A 21,031-nucleotide genomic window follows, 5' to 3' on the forward strand; every position below is an offset into this window, starting at 1 on the left:
ATAGAAAAAGGAAATATTGACAAAAGGAAATATTGACAAAAGGAAGTATAGAAAAAAGGAAATATTGACAAAAGGAAATATTGAAAAAAGGAAATATTGACGAAAGGAAATATTGACAAAAGGAAGTATAGAAAAGAGGAATCATTGAAAAATGTAAATATTGAAAAATGGAAATATAGAAAAAAGGAAATATTTAAAAAAGGAAAAATTGAAAAAAGGAAATATTGAAAAAAGGAAATATTGACAAAAGAAAATATATAAAAAAGTAAATAGTGACAAATGGAAGTATAGAAAAAAGGAAATATTGACAAAAGGAAATATTGAAAAAGGAATTATTGATAAATGGGAATATTGAAAAAAGGAAATATTGAAAAAGGAAATATTGACAAAAGGAAATATTGAAAAAAAGAAATATTGTAAAAAGGAAATATTAACAGAAGGGAATATTGAAAATTGGAAATATTGACAAAAGGAAATATTGACAAAAGGAAATATTGACAAACGGAAATATTAACAAAAGGAAATATTGAAAAAAGGAAATATTGAAAAAAGGAAACATTGATATAAGGAAACATTGAAAAAAGGAAATATTGGCAAAAGGAAATATTGACAAATGTAAATATTGACGAAAGGAAAAATTTACAAAAGGAAATATTGACAAAAGGAAATATTGACAAAAGGTAGTATAGAAAAAAGGAAATATTGGAAAAAGGAAGTATAGAAAAAAGGAAATATTGAAAAAAATAAATATTGACAAAAGGAAATATTGAAAAAAGGAAATATTGAAAAAAGGAAATATTGAAAAAAGGAAATATTGACAAAAGGAAATATTGAAAAAAGGAAATATTGAAAGAATTAAATATTGACAAAAAGAAATATTGACAAAAGGAAATATTGAAAAAAGGAAATATTGACAAAAGGAAATATTGACAAAATGAAATATTGACAAAAGGAAGTATAGAAAAAAGGAAATATTGAAAAAAGGAAGTATAGAAAAAAGGAAATATTGAAAAAAGGAAATATTGACAAAAGGAAATATTGAATAAAGGAAATATTGAAAAAAGGAAATATTGACAAAAGGAAGGATAGAAAAAAGGAAATATTGAAAAAAGGAAATATTGACAAAAGGAAATATTGACAAAAGGAAGTATAGAAAAAAAAATAATGAAAAAAGGAAATATTGACAAAAGGAAATATTGATAAAAGGAAGTATAGAAAAAAAAATATTGAAAAAAGGAAATATTGAAAAAAGGAAGTATAGAAAAAAGGAAATATTGAAAAAAGGAAATATTGACAAATGGAAATATTGACAAAAGAAAATATTGACAGAAGGATATATTGAAAAAAGTTAATATTGAAAAAAGGAATAATTGAAAAAAGGAAATATTGAAAAAAGGAAATATTGACAAAAGAATATATTGAAAAAAGTAAATTATGAAGAAAGGAAATATTGACAAAAGGAAATATTGACAAAAGGAAGTATAGGAAAAAGGAAATATTGCCAAAAGGAAAAATTGACTAAAGGAAATATTGACAAAAGGAAGTATAGAAAAAACGAAATATTGAAAAAAGGAAATATTGAAAAAAGGAAGTACACGAAAAAGAAAATATTGAAAAAAGGAAATATTGACAAAAGGAAATATTGAAAAAGGAAAATATTAAAAAAAGGAAATATTGAAAAAAGGAAATATTGACAAAAGGAAATATTGACAAAAGGAAGTATAGAAAAAAGGAAATTATGAAAAAAGGAAGTATAGAAAAAAGGAAATATTGATAAAAGGAAATATGGAAAAAAGGAAGTATAGAAAAAAGGAAATATTGACAAAAGGAAATATTGAAAAAAGGAAGTATAGAAAAAAGGAAATATTGAAAAAAGGAAGTATAGAAAAAAGGAAATATTGAAAAAAGGAAATATTGACATAAGAAAATATTGACAAAAAAATATTAACAAAAGGAAATATTGACAAACGAAATATGGAAAAAAGGAAATATTGACAAAAGGAAATATTGACAAAAGGAAATATTGACAAAAGGAAGTATAGAAAAAAGGAAATATTGAAAAAAGGAAGTATAGAAAAAAGGAAATATTGAAAAAAGGAAATATTGACAAAAGGAAATAATGAAAAAAGGAAATATTGAAAAAAGGAAATATTGACAAAGGAAGTATAGAAAAAAGGAAATATTGAAAAAAGGAAATATTGACAAAAGGAAATATTGACAAAAGGAAGTATAGAAAAAAAAATATTGAAAAAAGGAAATATTGACAAAAGGAAATATTGACAAAAGGAAGTATAGAAAAAAAAATATTGAAAAAAGGAAATATTGAAAAAAGGAAGTATAGAAAAAAGGAAATATTGAAAAAAGGAAATATTGACAAATGGAAATATTGACAAAAGAAAATATTGACAGAAGGATATATTGAAAAAAGTAAATATTGAAAAAAGGAAATATTGAAAAAAGGAAATATTGACAAAAGGAAATATTGAAAAAAGAAAGTATAGAAAAAAGGAAATATTGAAAAAAGGAAATATTGACAAAAGGAAAAAATTGACTGAAGGATGTATTGAATAAAGTAAATATTGAAAAAAGGAAATATTGAAAAAAGGAAGTATAGAAAAATGGAAGTATAGAAAAAAGGAAATATTGAAAAAAGGAAGTTTTGACAAAAGTAAGTATAGAAAAAAGGAAATATTGAAAAAAGGAAATATTGAAAAAAGGAAGTATAGAAAAAAGGAAACATTGAAAAAGTAAATATTGACGAAAAGAAATACTGACAAAAGTAAGTATAGAAAAAAGGAAATATTGAAAAAAGGAAATATTGAAAAAAGGAAGTATAGAAAAAAGGAAACATTGAAAAAGTAAATATTGACGAAAGGAAATACTGACAAAAGGAAATATTGACAAAAGGAAATATTGAAAAAATGAAATATTGACAAAAGGAAGTATAGAAAAAAAGAAAAATTGAAAAAAGGAAGTATTGACAAAAGGAATTATAGAAAAAAGAAATATTGAAAAAAGGAAATATTAAGAAAAGGAAATATTGAGAAAAGGAAATATTGAAAAAAGGAAATATTGACAAAAGGAAATATTGACAAAAGGATGTAGAGAAAAAAGGAAATATTGACAAATGGAAATATTGACAAAAGGAAATATTGACAGAAGGATATATTGAAAAAAGTAAATATTGAAAAAAGGAAATATTGAAAAAGGGAAATATCGAAAAAAGGAAATATTGACATACTGAAGTATCGAAAAAAGGAAATATTGATAAAAGTAAATATTGAAAAAAGGAAACATTGAAAATAGGAAATATTGACAAAAAGAAATATTGAGAAAAGGAAATATTGAAAAAAAGAATTATTGAAAAAAGGAAATATTGACAGAAGGAAATATTGAAAAATGGAAATATTGACAAAATGAAATATTGAGAAAAGGATATATTGAAAATAGGAAATATTGAAAAAAGGAAATATTGATATAAGGAAATATTGAAAAAAGGAAATATTTGCAAAAGGAAATATTGACAAAAGTAAATATTGACGAAAGGAAAAATTTACAAAAGGAAATAATGACAAAAGGAAGTATAGAAAAAAGGAAATATTGACAAAAGGAAATATTGACAAAAGGAAGAATAGAAAAAAAGGAAATATTGAAAAAAGGAAATATTGACAAAAGGATATATTGACAAAAGGAAATATTGACAAAAGGAAGTATAGAAAAAAGGAAATATTGACAAAAGGAAATATTGAATAAAGGAAATATTGACAAAAGGAAATATTGACAAAAGGAAATATTGAAAAAAGGAAATATTGACAAAAGGAAATATTGACAAAAGGAAATATTGACAAAAGGAAGTATAGAAAAAGGAAATATTGACAAAAGGAAATATTGACAAAAGGAAGTATGGAAAAAAGGAAATATTGACAAAAGGAAATATTGAAAAAAGGAAATATTGACGAAAGGAAATATTGACAAAAGGAAGTATAGAAAAGAGGAATCATTGAAAAATGTAAATATTGAAAAATGGAAATATAGAAAAAAGGAAATATTTAAAAAAGGAAATATTGAAAAAAGGAAATATTGAAAAAAGGAAATATTGACAAAAGAAAATATATAAAAAAGTAAATAGTGACAAATGGAAGTATAGAAAAAAGGAAATATTGACAAAAGGAAATATTGAAAAAGGAATTATTGATAAATGGGAATATTGAAAAAAGGAAATATTGAAAAAGGAAATATTGACAAAAGGAAATATTGAAAAAAAGAAATATTGTAAAAAGGAAATATTAACAGAAGGGAATATTGAAAAATGGAAATATTGACAAAAGGAAATATTGACAAAAGGAAATATTGACAAACGGAAATATTAACAAAAGGAAATATTGAAAAAAGGAAATATTGAAAAAAGGAAACATTGATATAAGGAAACATTGAAAAAAGGAAATATTGGCAAAAGGAAATATTGACAAATGTAAATATTGACGAAAGGAAAAATTTACAAAAGGAAATATTGACAAAAGGAAATATTGACAAAAGGTAGTATAGAAAAAAGGAAATATTGGAAAAAGGAAGTATAGAAAAAAGGAAATATTGAAAAAAATAAATATTGACAAAAGAAAATATTGAAAAAAGGAAATATTGAAAAAAGGAAATATTGAAAAAAGGAAATATTGACAAAAGGAAATATTGAAAAAAGGAAATATTGAAAGAATTAAATATTGACAAAAAGAAATATTGTTAAAAGGAAATATTGAAAAAAGGAAATATTGACAAAAGGAAATATTGACAAAATGAAATATTGACAAAAGGAAGTATAGAAAAAAGGAAATATTGAAAAAAGGAAGTATAGAAAAAAGGAAATATTGAAAAAAGGAAATATTGACAAAAGGAAATAATGAATAAAGGAAATATTGAAAAAAGGAAATATTGACAAAAGGAAGGATAGAAAAAAGGAAATATTGAAAAAAGGAAATATTGACAAAAGGAAATATTGACAAAAGGAAGTAAAGAAAAAAAAATAATGAAAAAAGGAAATATTGACAAAAGGAAATATTGACAAAAGGAAGTATAGGAAAAAAAATATTGAAAAAAGGAAATATTGAAAAAAGGAAATATAGAAAAAAGGAAATATTGAAAAAAGGAAATATTGACAAATGGAAATATTGACAAAAGAAAATATTGACAGAAGGATATATTGAAAAAAGTAAATATTGAAAAAAGGAATAATTGAAAAAAGGAAATATTGAAAAAAGGAAATATTGAAAAAAGGAAATATTGACAAAAGGAAATATTGAAAAAAGAAAGTATAGAAAAAAGGAAATATTGAAAAAAGGAAATATTGACAAAAGGAAAAAATTGACAGAAGGATGTATTGAATAAAGTAAATATTGAAAAAAGGAAATATTGAAAAAAGGAAGTATAGAAAAATGGAAGTATAGAAAAAAGGAAATATTGAAAAAAGGAAGTTTTGACAAAAGTAAGTATAGAAAAAAGGAAATATTGAAAAAAGGAAATATAGAAAAAAGGAAGTATAGAAAAAAGGAAACATTGAAAAAGTAAATATTGACGAAAGGAAATACTGACAAAAGTAAGTATAGAAAAAAGGAAATATTGAAAAAAGGAAATATTGAAAAAAGGAAGTATAGAAAAAAGGAAACATTGAAAAAGTAAATATTGACGAAAGGAAATACTGACAAAAGGAAATATTGGCAAAAGGAAATATTGAAAAAATGAAATATTGACAAAAGGAAGTATAGAAAAAAAGAAAAATTGAAAAAAGGAAGTATTGACAAAAGGAATTATAGAAAAAAGAAATATTGAAAAAAGGAAATATTAAGAAAAGGAAATATTGAGAAAAGGAAATATTGAAAAAAGGAAATATTGACAAAAGGAAATATTGACAAAAGGATGTAGAGAAAAAAGGAAATATTGACAAATGGAAATATTGACAAAAGGAAATATTGACAGAAGGATATATTGAAAAAAGTAAATATTGAAAAAAGGAAATATTGAAAAAGGGAAATATCGAATAAAGGAAATATTGACAAACGGAAGTATCGAAAAAAGGAAATATTGATAAAAGTAAATATTGAAAAAAGGAAACATTGAAAAAAGGAAATATTGACAAAAAGAAATATTGACAAAAGGAAATATTGAAAAAAAGAATTATTGAAAAAAGGAAATATTGACAGAAGGAAATATTGAAAAATGGAAATATTGACAAAAGGAAATATTGAGAAAAGGAAATATTGAAAATAGGAAATATTGAAAAAAGGAAATATTGATATAAGGAAATATTGAAAAAAGGAAATATTGACAAACGAAATATGGAAAAAAGAAAATATTGAAAAAAGGAAATATTGACAAAAGCAAATATTTAAAAAAGGAAGTATAGAAAAAAGAAAATATTGAAAAAAGGAAATATTGACTAAACCAAATATTGACAAAAGGAAATATTGACAAAAGAATATATTGAAAAAAGTAAATTATGAAGAAAGGAAATATTGACAAAAGGAAATATTGACAAAAGGAAGTATAGCAAAAAGGAAATATTGCCAAAAGGAAAAATTGACTAAAGGAAATATTGACAAAAGGAAGTATAGAAAAAACGAAATATTGAAAAAAGGAAATATTGAAAAAAGGAAGTACACGAAAAAGAAAATATTGAAAAAAGGAAATATTGACAAAAGGAAATATTGAAAAAGGAAAATATTAAAAAAAGGAAATATTGAAAAAAGGAAATATTGACAAAAGGAAATATTGACAAAAGGAAGTATAGAAAAAAGGAAATTATGAAAAAAGGAAGTATAGAAAAAAGGAAATATTGATAAAAGGAAATATGGAAAAAAGGAAGTATAGAAAAAAGGAAATATTGACAAAAGGAAATATTGAAAAAAGGAAGTATAGAAAAAAGGAAGTATAGAAAAAAGGAAATATTGAAAACAGGAAGTATAGAAAAAAGGAAATATTGAAAAAAGGAAATATTGACATAAGAAAATATTGACAAAAAAATATTAACAAAAGGAAATATTGACAAACGAAATATGGAAAAAAGGAAATATTGACAAAAGGAAATATTGACAAAAGGAAATATTGACAAAAGGAAGTATAGAAAAAAGGAAATATTGAAAAAAGGAAGTATAGAAAAAAGGAAATATTGAAAAAAGGAAATATTGACAAAAGGAAATAATGAAAAAAGGAAATATTGAAAAAAGGAAATATTGACAAAAGGAAGTATAGAAAAAAGGAAATATTGAAAAAAGGAAATATTGACAAAAGGAAATATTGACAAAAGGAAGTATAGAAAAAAAAATATTGAAAAAAGGAAATATTGACAAAAGGAAATATTGACAAAAGGAAGTATAGAAAAAAAAATATTGAAAAAAGGAAATATTGAAAAAAGGAAGTATAGAAAAAAGGAAATATTGAAAAAAGGAAATATTGACAAATGGAAATATTGACAAAAGTAAATATTGACAGAAGGATATATTGAAAAAAGTAAATATTGAAAAAAGGAATAATTGAAAAAAGGAAATATTGAAAAAAGGAAATATTGAAAAAAGGAAATATTGACAAAAGGAAATATTGAAAAAAGAAAGTATAGAAAAAAGGAAATATTGAAAAAAGGAAATATTGACAAAAGGAAAAAATTGACTGAAGGATGTATTGAATAAAGTAAATATTGAAAAAAGGAAATATTGAAAAAAGGAAGTATAGAAAAATGGAAGTATAGAAAAAAGGAAATATTGAAAAAAGGAAGTTTTGACAAAAGTAAGTATAGAAAAAAGGAAATATTGAAAAAAGGAAATATTGAAAAAAGGAAGTATAGAAAAAAGGAAACATTGAAAAAGTAAATATTGACGAAAGGAAATACTGACAAAAGTAAGTATAGAAAAAAGGAAATATTGAAAAAAGGAAATATTGAAAAAAGGAAGTATAGAAAAAAGGAAACATTGAAAAAGTAAATATTGACGAAAGGAAATACTGACAAAAGGAAATATTGACAAAAGGAAATATTGAAAAAATGAAATATTGACAAAAGGAAGTATAGAAAAAAAGAAAAATTGAAAAAAGGAAGTATTGACAAAAGGAATTATAGAAAAAAGAAATATTGAAAAAAGGAAATATTAAGAAAAGGAAATATTGAGAAAAGGAAATATTGAAAAAAGGAAATATTGACAAAAGGAAATATTGACAAAAGGATGTAGAGAAAAAAGGAAATATTGACAAATGGAAATATTGACAAAAGGAAATATTGACAGAAGGATATATTGAAAAAAGTAAATATTGAAAAAAGGAAATATTGAAAAAGGGAAATATCGAAAAAAGGAAATATTGACATACTGAAGTATCGAAAAAAGGAAATATTGATAAAAGTAAATATTGAAAAAAGGAAACATTGAAAATAGGAAATATTGACAAAAAGAAATATTGAGAAAAGGAAATATTGAAAAAAAGAATTATTGAAAAAAGGAAATATTGACAGAAGGAAATATTGAAAAATGGAAATATTGACAAAATGAAATATTGAGAAAAGGATATATTGAAAATAGGAAATATTGAAAAAGGGAAATATTGATATAAGGAAATATTGAAAAAAGGAAATATTTGCAAAAGGAAATATTGACAAAAGTAAATATTGACGAAAGGAAAAATTTACAAAAGGAAATAATGACAAAAGGAAGTATAGAAAAAAGGAAATATTGACAAAAGGAAGAATAGAAAAAAAGGAAATATTGAAAAAAGGAAATATTGACAAAAGGATATATTGACAAAAGGAAATATTGACAAAAGGAAGTATAGAAAAAAGGAAATATTGACAAAAGGAAATATTGAATAAAGGAAATATTGACAAAAGGAAATATTGACAAAAGGAAATATTGAAAAAAGGAAATATTGACAAAAGGAAATATTAACAAAAGGAAATATTGACAAAAGGAAGTATAGAAAAAGGAAATATTGACAAAAGGAAATATTGACAAAAGGAAGTATAGAAAAAAAGAAATATTGACAAAAGGAAATATTGAAAAAAGGAAATATTGACGAAAGGAAATATTGACAAAAGGAAGTATAGAAAAGAGGAATCATTGAAAAATGTAAATATTGAAAAATGGAAATATAGAAAAAAGGAAATATTTAAAAAAGGAAATATTGAAAAAAGGAAATATTGAAAAAAGGAAATATTGACAAAAGAAAATATATAAAAAAGTAAATAGTGACAAATGGAAGTATAGAAAAAAGGAAATATTGACAAAAGGAAATATTGAAAAAGGAATTATTGATAAATGGGAATATTGAAAAAAGGAAATATTGAAAAAGGAAATATTGACAAAAGGAAATATTGAAAAAAAGAAATATTGTAAAAAGGAAATATTAACAGAAGGGAATATTGAAAAATGGAAATATTGACAAAAGGAAATATTGACAAAAGGAAATATTGACAAACGGAAATATTAACAAAAGGAAATATTGAAAAAAGGAAATATTGAAAAAAGGAAACATTGATATAAGGAAACATTGAAAAAAGGAAATATTGGCAAAAGGAAATATTGACAAATGTAAATATTGACGAAAGGAAAAATTTACAAAAGGAAATATTGACAAAAGGAAATATTGACAAAAGGTAGTATAGAAAAAAGGAAATATTGGAAAAAGGAAGTATAGAAAAAAGGAAATATTGAAAAAAATAAATATTGACAAAAGGAAATATTGAAAAAAGGAAATATTGAAAAAAGGAAATATTGAAAAAAGGAAATATTGAAAAATGGAAATATAGAAAAAAGGAAATATTTAAAAAAGGAAATATTGAAAAAAGGAAATATTGAAAAAAGGAAATATTGACAAAAGAAAATATATAAAAAAGTAAATAGTGACAAATGGAAGTATAGAAAAAAGGAAATATTGACAAAAGGAAATATTGAAAAAGGAATTATTGATAAATGGGAATATTGAAAAAAGGAAATATTGAAAAAGGAAATATTGACAAAAGGAAATATTGAAAAAAAGAAATATTGTAAAAAGGAAATATTAACAGAAGGGAATATTGAAAAATGGAAATATTGACCAAAGGAAATATTGACAAAAGGAAATATTGACAAACGGAAATATTAACAAAAGGAAATATTGAAAAAAGGAAATATTGAAAAAAGGAAACATTGATATAAGGAAACATTGAAAAAAGGAAATATTGGCAAAAGGAAATATTGACAAATGTAAATATTGACGAAAGGAAAAATTTACAAAAGGAAATATTGACAAAAGGAAATATTGACAAAAGGTAGTATAGAAAAAAGGAAATATTGGAAAAAGGAAGTATAGAAAAAAGGAAATATTGAAAAAAATAAATATTGACAAAATGAAATATTGAAAAAAGGAAATATTGAAAAAAGGAAATATTGAAAAAAGGAAATATTGACAAAAGGAAATATTGAAAAAAGGAAATATTGAAAGAATTAAATATTGACAAAAAGAAATATTGACAAAAGGAAATATTGAAAAAAGGAAATATTGATAAAAGGTTATATTGACAAAAGGAAATATTGAAAAAAGGAAATATTGACAAAAGGAAGTATATAAAAAAGGAAAGTTTTGCAAAAGGTAATATTGACAAAAGGAATTATTGACAAAAAGAAGTATAGAAAAAAGGAAATATTGAAAAAAGGAAGTATTGAAAAAAGGATATATTGGAAAAAGGAAATATTGACGAAAGGATATATTGACAAAAGGAAATATTGACAAAAGGAAGTATAGGAAAAAGGAAATATTGACAAAAGGAAATATTGAATAAAGGAAATATTGACAAAAGGAAATATTGACAAAAGGAAATATTGAAAAAAGGAAATATTGACAAAAGGAAATATTGAATAAAGGAAATATTGACAAAAGGAAATATTGACAAAAGGAAATATTGACAAAAGGAAATATTGAAAAATGGAAATATTGACAAAAGGAAATATTGAAAAAATAAAGTATAGAAAAAAGGAAATATTGAAAAAAGGAAATAATGAAAAAAGGAAATATTGAAAAAAGGAAATAATGAAAAAAGGAAATATTGAAAAAAGGAAGAATAGAAAAAAGGAAATATTGAAAAAAGGATATATTGACAAAAGGAAATATTGACAAAAGGAATAATTGAAAACGGAAATATTGAAAACAGGAAATATTGACAAAAGGAAATATAAGAAAAGGAAATAGTGACAAAAGGAAGTATAGAAAAAAGGAAATATTGACAAAAGGAAATAGTGACAAAAGGAATAATAGAAAAAGGGACATATTGACAAAAGGAAATATTGAATAAAGGAAATATTGAACATAGGAAATATTGACAAAAGGAAATATTGAAAAAAGGAAATATTGACAAGAGGAAATTTTGACACAAGTAAATATTGAAAAAAGGAAATATTGACAATAGATGTATAGAAAAAAGGAAATATTGACAAAAGGAAGTATAGAAAAAGGAAAATATTGATGAAAGGAAGAATAGAAAAAAGGAAATATTGAAAAGAGGAAATATTGAAAAAAGGAAATATTGACAAAAGGAAATATTGACAAAAGGAAATATTGACAAAAGGAAATATTGACAAAAGGAAATATTGACAAAAGGAAATATTGAAAAAATGAAATATTGAGAAAAGGAATTATTAAAAAAAGGAAATATTGAAAAAAGGAAATAATGACAAAAGGAAATATTGACAAAAGGAAATATTGACAAAAGTAAATATTGAAAAAAGGAAATATTGACAAAAGGAAATATTGAAAAAAGGACGTATAGAAAAAAGGAAATATTGAAAAAAGGAAATATTGATTGCAGGAAGTATAGAAAAAAGGAAATGCTGAAAAAAGGATAAATTGACAAAAGGAAATTTTGACACAAGGAAATATTGAAAAAAGGAAATATTGATAAAAGGATGTATAGAAAAAAGGAAATATTGCCAAAAGGTAATATTGACAAAAGGAAATTTTGACAAAAGGAAGTATAGAAAAATGGATATATTGACAAAAGGAAGTATAGAATAAAGGAAATATTGAAGAGTGGAAATATTGAAAAAAGGAAATATTGACAAAACGAAATATTGACAAAAGGAAATATTGACAAAAGGAAATATTGAAAAAAGGAAATACTGACAAAAGGAATTATTGAAAAAAGGAAATATTGAAAAAAAGAAAATATAGACAAAAGGAAATATTGACAAAAGGAATTATTGACGAAAGGAAATATAGAAAAGAGGAATCATTGAAAAATGTAAATATTGAAAAATGGAAATATAGAAAAAAGGAAATATTGAAAAAAGGAAATATTGAAAAAAGGAAATATTGAAAAAAGGAAATATTGACAAAAGAAAATATATAAAAAAGTAAATAGTGACAAATGGAAGTATAGAAAAAAGGAAATATTGACAAAAGGAAATATTGAAAAAGGAATTATTGATAAATGGGAATATTTAAAAAAGGAAATATTGAAAAAGGAAATATTGACAAAAGGAAATATTGAAAAAAAGAAATATTGTAAAAAGGAAATATTAACAGAAGGGAATATTGAAAAATGGAAATTTTGACAAAAGGAAATATTGACAAAAGGAAATATTGACAAACGGAAATATTAACAAAAGGAAATATTGAAAAAAGGAAATATTGAAAAAAGGAAACATTGATATAAGGAAATATTGAAAAAAGGAAATATTGGCAAAAGGAAATATTGACAAATGTAAATATTGACGAAAGGAAAAATTTACAAAAGGAAATATTGACAAAAGGAAATATTGACAAAAGGTAGTATAGAAAAAAGGAAATATTGGAAAAAGGAAGTATAGAAAAAAGGAAATATTGAAAAAAATAAATATTGACAAAAGGAAATATTGAAAAAAGGAAATATTGAAAAAAGGAAATATTGAAAAAAGGAAATATTGACAAAAGGAAATATTGAAAAAAGGAAATATTGAAAGAATTAAATATGGACAAAAAGAAATATTGACAAACGGAAATATTGAAAAAAGGAAATATTGATAAAAGGTTATATTGACAAAAGGAAATATTGAAAAAAGGAAATATTGACAAAAGGAAGTATATAAAAAAGGAAAGATTTGCAAAAGGTAATATTGACAAAAGGAATTATTGACAAAAAGAAGTATAGAAAAAAGGAAATATTGAAAAAAGGAAGTATTGAAAAAAGGAAATATTGGAAAAAGGAAATATTGACGAAAGGATATATTGACAAAAGGAAATATTGACAAAAGGAAGTATAGGAAAAAGGAAATATTGACAAAAGGAAATATTGAATAAAGGAAATATTGACAAAAGGAAATATTGACAAAAGGAAATATTGAAAAAAGGAAATATTGACAAAAGGAAATATTGAATAAAGGAAATATTGACAAAAGGAAATATTGACAAAAGGAAATATTGACAAAAGGAAATATTGACAAAAGGAAATATTGAAAAATGGAAATATTGACAAAAGGAAATATTGAAAAAATAAAGTATAGAAAAATGGAAATATTGAAAAAAGGAAATAATGAAAAAAGGAAATATTGAAAAAAGGAAGAATAGAAAAAAGGAAATATTGAAAAAAGGATAAATTGACAAAAGGAAATATTGACAAAAGGAATAATTGACAAACGGAAATATTGAAAACAGGAAATATTGACAAAAGGAAATATAAGAAAAGGAAATAGTGACAAAAGGAAGTATAGAAAAAAGGAAATATTGACAAAAGGAAATATTGACAAAAGGAATAATAGAAAAAGGGACATATTGACAAAAGGAAATATTGAATAAAGGAAATATTGAACATAGGAAATATTGACAAAAGGAAATATTGAAAAAAGGAAATATTGACAAGAGGAAATTTTGACACAAGTAAATATTGAAAAAAGGAAATATTGACAATAGATGTATAGAAAAAAGGAAATATTGACAAAAGGAGGTATAGAAAAAGGAAAATATTGATGAAAGGCAGAATAGAAAAAAGGAAATATTGAAAAGAGGAAATATTGAAAAAAGGAAACATTGACAAAAGGAAATATTGACAAAAGGAAATATTGACAAAAGGAAATATTGACAAAAGGAAATATTGAAAAAATGAAATATTGACAAAAGGAATTATTAAAAAAAGGAAATATTGAAAAAAGGAAATAATGACAAAAGGAAATATTGAAAAAAGGAAATTTTGACAAAAGGAAATATTGAAAAAAGGAAATATTGACAAAAGGAAGTATAGAAAAAAGGAAATATTGACAAAAGGTAATATTGACAAAAGGAAATTTTGACAAAAGGAAATATAGAAAAAAGGAATTATTGAAAAAAGGAAATGTTTGACAAAAGGAAATATAGAAAAAAGGAAATATTGACAAAAGGAAATATTGACAAGAGGAAATATTGACAAAAGAAAATATTGAAAAATGGAAATATAGAAAAAAGGAAATATTGACAGAAGGAAGTATAGAAAAAAGGAATTATTAAAAAAAGGTAATATTGAAAAATGGAAATATTGACAAAAGGAAATATTGAAAAAAGGAAATAAAGAAAAATCGAAATATTTAAAAAAGGAAATATTGAAAAAAAGAAATATTGAAAAAAGGAATAATTGACAAAAGGATATATAGAAAATAGGTAATATTGACAAAAGGAATTACAGAAATAGGAAATATTGACAAAAGGAAATATTGACAAAAGGAAATATTGACAAAAGGAAATATTGACAAAAGGAAGTATAGAAAAAAGGAAATATTGACGAAAGGAAATATTGACAAAAGGAAATATTGACAAAAGGATATATTGAAAAAAGGAAAGATTGAAAAAAGGAAATATTGAAAAAAGGGAAATATTGAAAAAAGGAAATATTGACAAAAAGAAATATTGAAAAAAGGAAATATTGACAAAAGATAACATTGAAAAAAGGAAATATTGACAAAAGGAAGTATTGACAAAAGGAAGTATAGAGAAAAGGAAATATTGACAAAAGGAGGTATAGAAAAAAGGAAATATTGACAGAAAGAAATATTGAAAAAAAGAATATTAAAAAAAAAAATATATTGAAAAAAGGATATATTGACAGAAGGAAATATTGACAAACGGAAGTATTGAAAAAATGAAATATTGACGAAAGGAAGTATTGAAAAAAGGAAATATTGACAAAAGGAAATATTTTCAAAAGGAAATATTGAAAAAAGGAAATATTGACAAAAGGAAATATTGAAAAAGGAAATAGTGACAAAAGGAAGTATAGATAAAAGGAAATTTTGACTAAAGGTAATATTGACAAAAGAAATATTGACAAAAGGAAGTATAGAAAAAAGGAAATATTGAAAAAAGGAAGTATAGAAAAAAAGAAATATTGAAAAAAGGAAATATTGAAAAAAGGAAAAATTGACAAAAGGAAGTATAGAGAAAAGGAAATATTGACAAAAGGTAAACTTACAAAAGGAAATATTGACAAAAAGAAGTATAGAAAAAAGGAAATATTGAAAAAAGGAAGTATAGAAAAAAGGAAATATTGAAAAGAGGAAATATTTGAAAAAGGAAATATTGACAAAAGGAAATATTGACGAAAGGAAATATTGACAAAAGGAAATATTGAAATGAGGAAATATTGAAAAAAGGAAATATTGAGAAAAGGAAATATTGACAGAAGGAAATATTGACAAACGGAAGTATTGAAAAAATGAAATATTGACGAAAGGAAATATTGAAAAAAGGAAATATTGACAAAAGGAAATATTTTCAAAAGGAAATATTGAAAAAAGGAAATATTGACAAAAGGAAATATAGAAAAAAGGAAATATTGACAAATGGAAATATTGACAAAGGAAATTTTGAAAAAAAGAATATTAAAAAAAGGAAATATTGAAAAAAGGATATATTGACAGAAGGAAATATTGACAAACAGAAGTATTGAAAAAATGAAATATTGACGATAGGAAATATTGAAAAAAGGAAATATTGACAAAAGGAAATATTTTCAAAAGGAAATATTGAAAAAAGGAAATATTGACAAAAGGAAATATAGAAAAAAGGAAATATTGACAAATGGAAATATTGACAAAGGAAATTTTGAAAAAAAGAATATTAAAAAAAGGAAATATTGAAAAAAGGATATATTGACAGAAGGAAATATTGACAAACGGAAGTATTGAAAAAATGAAATATTGACGAAAGGAAATATTGAAAAAAGGAAATATTGACAAAAGGAAATATTTTCAAAAGGAAATATTGAAAAAAGGAAATATTGACAAAAGGAAATATTGAAAAAGGAAATAGTGACAAAAGGAAGTATAGATAAAAGGAAATTTTGACTAAAGGTAATATTGACAAAAGAAATATTGACAAAAGGAAGTATAGAAAAAAGGAAATATTGAAAAAAGGAAGTATAGAAAAAAGAAATATTGAAAAAAGGAAATATTGAAAAAAGGAAAAATTGACAAAAGGAAGTATAGAGAAAAGGAAATATTGACAAAAGGTAAACGTACAAAAGGAAATATTGACAAAAAGAAGTATAGAAAAAAGGAAATATTGAAAAAAGGAAGTATAGAAAAAAGGAAATATTGAAAAGAGGAAATATTTGAAAAAGGAAATATTGACAAAAGGAAATATTGACGAAAGGAAATATTGACAAAAGGAAATATTGAAATGAGGAAATATTGAAAAAAGGAAATATTGAGAAAAGGAAATATTGACAGAAGGAAATATTGACAAACGGAAGTATTGAAAAAATGAAATATTGACGAAAGGAAATATTGAAAAAAGGAAATATTGACAAAAGGAAATATTTTCAAAAGGAAATATTGAAAAAAGGAAATATTGACAAAAGGAAATATAGAAAAAAGGAAATATTGACAAATGGAAATATTGACAAAGGAAATTTTGAAAAAAAGAATATTAAAAAAAGGAAATATTGAAAAAAGGATATATTGACAGAAGGAAATATTGACAAACGGAAGTATTGAAAAAATGAAATATTGACGAAAGGAAATATTGAAAAAAGGAAATATTGACAAAAGGAAATATTTTCAAAAGGAAATATTGAAAAAAGGAAATATTGACAAAAGGAAATATAGAAAAAAGGAAATATTGACAAATGGAAATATTGACAAAGGAAATTTTGAAAAAAAGAATATTAAAAAAAGGAAATATTGAAAAAAGGATATATTGACAGAAGGAAATATTGACAAACGGAAGTATTGAAAAAATGAAATATTGACGAAAGGAAATATTGAAAAAAGGAAATATTGACAAAAGGAAATATTTTCAAAAGGAAATATTGAAAAAAGGAAATATTGACAAAAGGAAATATTGAAAAAGGAAATAGTGACAAAAGGAAGTATAGATAAAAGGAAATTTTGACTAAAGGTAATATTGACAAAAGAAATATTGACAAAAGGAAGTATAGAAAAAAGGAAATATTGAAAAAAGGAAGTATAGAAAAAAAGAAATATTGAAAAAAGGAAATATTGAAAAAAGGAAAAATTGACAAAAGGAAGTATAGAGAAAAGGAAATATTGACAAAAGGTAAACTTACAAAAGGAAATATTGACAAAAAGAAGTATAGAAAAAAGGAAATATTGAAAAAAGGAAGTATAGAAAAAAGGAAATATTGAAAAGAGGAAATATTTGAAAAAGGAAATATTGACAAAAGGAAATATTGACGAAAGGAAATATTGACAAAAGGAAATATTGAAATGAGGAAATATTGAAAAAAGGAAATATTGAGAAAAGGAAATATTGACAAAAGGAAATATTGACAAAAGGAAATATTGAAAAAAGAAAATATTAAAAAAAGGAAATATTGAAAAAAGGAAATATTAAAAAAAGGAAATATTGACGAAAGGAAATATTGACAAAAAGAAGTATAGAAAAAAGGAAATTATGAAAAAAGGAAGTATAGAAAAATGGAAATATTGATAAAAGGAAATATGGAAAAAAGGAAGTATAGAAAAAAGGAAATATTGACAAAAGGAAATATTGACAAAAGGAAGTATAGAAAAAAGGAAATATTGAAAAAAGGAAGTATAGAAAAAAGGAAATATTGAAAAAAGGAAATATTGACATAAGGAAATATTGACAAAAAAATATTGACAAAAGGAAATATTGACAAACGAAATATGGAAAAAAGGAAATATTGACAAAAGGAAATATTGACAAAGGAAATTTTGAAAAAAAGAATATTAAAAAAAGGAAATATTGAACAAAGGATATATTGACAAAAGGAAATATTGACAAACGGAAGTATTGACAAAAGTAAATAATGAAAAAAGGAAATATTGACAAAAGGAAATATTGAAAAAAGGACGTATAGAAAAAAGGAAATATTGAAAAAAGGAAATATTGAAAAAAGGAAATATTGAATGCAGGAAGTATAGAAAAAAGGAAATACTGAAAAAAGGATATATTGACAAAAGGAAATTTTGACACAAGGAAATATTGAAAAAAGGAAATATTGATAAAAGGATGTATAGAAAAAAGGAAATATTGCCAAAAGGTAGTATTGACAAAAGGAAATTTTGACAAAAGGAAGTATAGAAAAATAGAAATATTGACAAAAGGAAGTATAGAAAAAAGAATATATTGAAGAAAGGAAGTATAGAAAAAAGGAAATATTGAAAAGTGGAAATATTTAAAAATGGAAATATTGACAAAAGGAAATATTGACAAAAGGAAATATTGACAAAAGGAAATATTGAAAAAAGGAAATACTGACAAAAGGAATTATTGAAAAAAGGAAATATTGAAAAAAAGAAAATATAGACAAAAGGAAATATTGACAAAAGGAATTATTGACGAAAGGAAATATTGAAAAAAGTAAATATTGAAAAAAGGAAATATTGACAAAAGGAAATATTGAAAAAAGGACGTATAAAAAAAAGGAAATATTGAAAAAAGGACGTATAAAAAAAAGGAAATATTGATAAACGGAAATATTGAAAAAAGGAAATATTGACAAAAGAAAATATTGACAAACGGAAGTATTGAAAAAATGAAATATTGACAAAAGGAAATATTGAAAAAAGGAAATATTGACAAAAGTAAATTTTGACAAAAGGAAATATTGAAAAAAGGCAATATTGAAAAAAGGAAATTTTGACAAAAGGAAATATTGAAAAAAGGAAATATTGACAAAAGGAAGTATAGAAAAAGGAAATATTGACAAAAGGTAATATTGACAAAAGGAAATTTTGACAAAAGGAAATATAGAAAAAAGGAATTATTGAAAAAAGGAAATATTGACAAAAGGAAATATAGAAAAAAGGAAATATTGACAAAAGGAAATATTGACAGAAGGAAGTATAGAAAAAAGGAATTATTAAAAAAAGGTAATATTGAAAAATGGAAATATTGACAAAAGGAAATATTGAAAAAAGGAAATAAAGAAAAATCGAAATATTTAAAAAAGGAAATATTGAAAAAAAGAAATATTGAAAAAAGGAATAATTGACAAAAGGATATATAGAAAATAGGTAATATTGACAAAAGGAATTACAGAAAATAGGAAATATTGACAAAAGGAAATATTGACAAAAGGAAATATTGACAAAAGGAAGTATAGAAAAAAGGAAATATTGACGAAAGGAAATATTGACAAAAGGAAATATTGACAAAAGGATATATTGAAAAAAGGAAAGATTGAAAAAAGGAAATATTGACAAAAGGAAAAATTGACAAAAGGAAATATTGACAAAAGAAAATATTGAAAAAAGGAAATATTGACAAAAGGAAATATTGAAAAAAGGGAAATATTGAAAAAAGGAAATATTGACAAAAAGAAATATTGAAAAAAGGAAATATTGACAAAAGATAATATTGAAAAAAAGAAATATTGACAAAAGGAAGTATTGACAAAAGGAAGTATAGAGAAATGGAAATATTGACAAAAGGAGGTATAGAAAAAAGGATATATTGACAGAAGGAAATATTGAAAAAAAAAAATATTGAAAAAAGGAAATATAGAAAAAAGGAAATATTGACAAATGGAAATATTTACAAAGGAAATTTTGAAAAAAAGAATATTAAAAAAAGGAAATATTGAAAAAAGGATATATTGACAGAAGGAAATATTGACAAACGGAAGTATTGAAAAAATGAAATATTGACGAAAGAAAATATTGAAAAAAGGAAATATTGACAAAAGGAAATATTTTCAAAAGGAAATATTGAAAAAAGGAAATATTGACAAAAGGAAATATTGAAAAAGGAAATAGTGACAAAAGGAAGTATAGATAAAAGGAAATTTTGACTAAAGGTAATATTGACAAAAGAAATATTGACAAAAGGAAGTATAGAAAAAAGGAAATATTGAAAAAAGGAAGTATAGAAAAAAAGAAATATTGACAAAAGGAAATATTGAAAAAAGGAAAAATTGACAAAAGGAAGTATAGAGAAAAGGAAATATTGACAAAAGGTAAACTTACAAAAGGAAATATTGACAAAAAGAAGTATAGAAAAAAGGAAATATTGAAAAAAGGAAGTATAGAAAAAAGGAAATATTGAAAAGAGGAAATATTTGAAAAAGGAAATATTGACAAAATGAAATATTGACGAAAGGAAATATTGACAAAAGGAAATATTGAAATGAGGAAATATTGAAAAAAGGAAATATTGAGAAAAGGAAATATTGACAAAAGGAAATATTGACAAAAGGAAATATTGAAAAAAGAAAATATTAAAAAAAGGAAATATTGAAAAAAGGAAATATTAAAAAAAGGAAATATTGACGAAAGGAAATATTGAAAAAAAGAGGTATAGAAAAAAGGAAATTATGAAAAAAGGAAGTATAGAAAAATGGAAATATTGATAAAAGGAAATATGGAAAAAAGGAAGTATAGAAAAAAGGAAATATTGACAAAAGGAAATATTGACAAAAGGAAGTATAGAAAAAAGGAAATATTGAAAAAAGGAAGTATAGAAAAAAGGAAATATTGAAAAAAGGAAATATTGACAAAAGGAAATATTGAAAAAAGGAAATATTGAAAAAAGGAAATATTGTCAAAAGGAAATATTGACAAAAGGAAATATTGACATAAGGAAATATTGACAAAAAAAT

The sequence above is a fragment of the Ischnura elegans genome, chromosome 6 (genome assembly GCF_921293095.1).
Source record: "Ischnura elegans chromosome 6, ioIscEleg1.1, whole genome shotgun sequence".
Taxonomy (NCBI): domain Eukaryota; kingdom Metazoa; phylum Arthropoda; class Insecta; order Odonata; family Coenagrionidae; genus Ischnura; species Ischnura elegans.